This window comes from Stegastes partitus, unplaced genomic scaffold (genome assembly GCF_000690725.1).
Source record: "Stegastes partitus isolate 25-593 unplaced genomic scaffold, Stegastes_partitus-1.0.2 Scaffold561, whole genome shotgun sequence".
NCBI classification, from domain to species: Eukaryota; Metazoa; Chordata; class Actinopteri; family Pomacentridae; genus Stegastes; species Stegastes partitus.
The window spans coordinates 288,967-291,619 of NW_007578292.1; positions in this window are offsets into that span (position 1 = coordinate 288,967).

Below are 2,653 nucleotides of genomic sequence, written 5' to 3' on the forward strand. Positions count from 1 at the left end.
GAATAATGCATACAAAAGGAAAGCTTGTATAGAAGAAATAAAAGTGGTCCCAAATTCGACCCTTGTGGGACACCACACCAATTAGATAAAATGAAGGAACACATATTTACAAAGATAAAGAACCTCATGTACATATCGAAGACTAAATATATTTTTACATTTGACAGTACCTTGATGTCACGAAGGCAAGGTCATGAGGACAACTCAACACGCCAGGTTTGGAGGATGTAGCAGGCAAGAACGCGTTATCTGCATTAAAATGAAAAAACAAACAATCAATCAAACAAACAAACAAACAAAAAAACAGTGTTTAAGAATAATGCATACAAAAGGAAAGCATGTATACAGAAAATAAAAGTGGCCCCAAAATAGACCCTTGTGGGACACCACACTTATTAGATAAAATGAAGGAACACATATTTACAAAGATAAAGAACCTCATGTTCATATTGAAGACTAAAGTTCGACAGTGTCGTGACGTCACGAAGGCAAGGTCATGAGGACAACTCAGCACGCCAGGTTTGCAGGATGTAGCAGGCAAGAACATGTTATCCGCATTAAAATGAAGAATAAAAAAAAAACACAAAAACCCCACAGTGTTTATGAATAATGTATACAAAAGGAAAGCATGTATACAGAAAATAAAGTGGTCCCCAAGCGGGTCCCTGTGGCACACCATGTGTCTCGGATTTAAAAAAAAACAAACAAACAGTTGTTTACAGCAACCTCCTATAAGACAAATACGATGAGTAAACTTTTCCGGCTGCACCAGACATTTCCACCTTAGTTTTTCTAACAGGACGCTGTGATCGATCATCATGCCAAAGACTAAACTGTATATATATTTTTTTATGTCTGACAGTGTGTTGCAATCCGAATCTAAAGCCAAATGTTTGACATGAAATAAAAAACCTGACAAACAATCAACACGAAAAGGAAAACAGTAACGCACGCTTTAGTCATGAATAGGCCCCATCATTAGCTATTAGCATTATAAAGAAACACATTCTGATGTTTTACTCTCTGGGTGGCAATAATACACACACACACACACACACACACACACACATACACACACTCTGTCACTGTGCGGGTGATTTATCACAGGTGAAGACAGGAAATAAACCCTCACAGATCAATCATCGACTTATCAAAAAGAGTCAGGCTTAAAGATCGGCCTTGTCACAAAGTGATGCATCGACCGTGGCAGCTCAGTGTGTGTGTGTGTGTGTGTGTGTGTGTGTGTGTTATGGAGGATGGAAGAGAGAATGTGTCTGATTATATGTGAGTGCACTTACAGTCTGGACCTTAAGTATTTGGACAGCTCTTCAGGCTCTGTGCCTCGGATTCATTCAATTCATCCATTCAATTTGAAATAATATAAAGGACACTACATTAAAGTGCCGAGTCCTTAGCTTTAATTCTTTCAGCGGGATACGGCCTCTCTAACACGTCGTATATTTCTCTTTCATATCTGTCCAATTACTTTTGAAATCCTAACCAGTGGGCACTGTGTGTTAAAAGGGCTCTATCTTCCACACAGCACAGTTCTCTCTAAAATTGATCTCGCTGAAATGAAAGCTTTAATGTCGTATCCATTATTTAATTTCAGGCCGAATGTGTTGAAGCCTGCAGCAGGAAACATGTGGCTGTCCAAATACTTACGGCTTTGTGTGTCTGCAGCTGTGTGTGTGTGTGTGTTTTACACTCGAAACTGCAGATAGAGGAATAATTTCCTGTTTGTGTGTGTGTGTGTGTGTGTGTGTGCTGATACTGTGCGGAGCAGGAAATGTATAAATCTTTATGATCACGCTGATATTAATCTACAGAAATAACTCCCTTGAATGAAGTCCCTTATGGTTCTAAATGCCATCCACACACACACACACACACACACACAAACACACACACACACACACACACAAACACACACACAGCCGTCCTGAAATATGAAAGCTAATTCTATGTTGATTTTATCTTTTTATATGCTAATGGAGAGGGCTCCGTGTGCGATAATAGAAGAAACAATTTGATTGATAAAGCTTTTCTTATAAGAAAAAACTCATTTAATGATATTCTTATCTTCCCGGCGCCCTCTGTTGCTCAAGCATGAACGCCGTTCTCCGCTCCACCTGATTTAAAGCGTAATGTTTACATTAGAGCTACTCGGAAATGACTCTTTAGGTTGGAGGCAAGCTGCTGCCATTCATATACTCCTCTGATAAGGCATTCTTTTATAGGGTCCATTCACTTTGGCATAAAATATTTGCAGAGTCATTTAAAAAAAAAATGAATAAACACATCTGCGTTTTCATGTTTTTTTGCCAGTTTTATGTTTCCTGATGTGTCACTGTTGGTCAGAGGACTACTATGTCCTCAGTAAAAGGTTCTTGTACATCAAACATGAAAACAAAATGAGAATCTGGCTTTACAAAGCTGCTGAGTAGCACATGTAGTGGTCAAAAACCTAATAGGACACCTTGAAATATAAAAAATATCTTCTGAACACTGTCTTCACTTTGCCAAACTACCACTAAAATACTTTGTTTTTCCTTTTAGGTGTCATTTTGTGTCTGTTTGTGGTCATTTTGTGTCTCTTTTGGTCATTTTGTGTCTGTTTGTGGTCATTTTGTGTCTCTTTGTGGTCATTTTG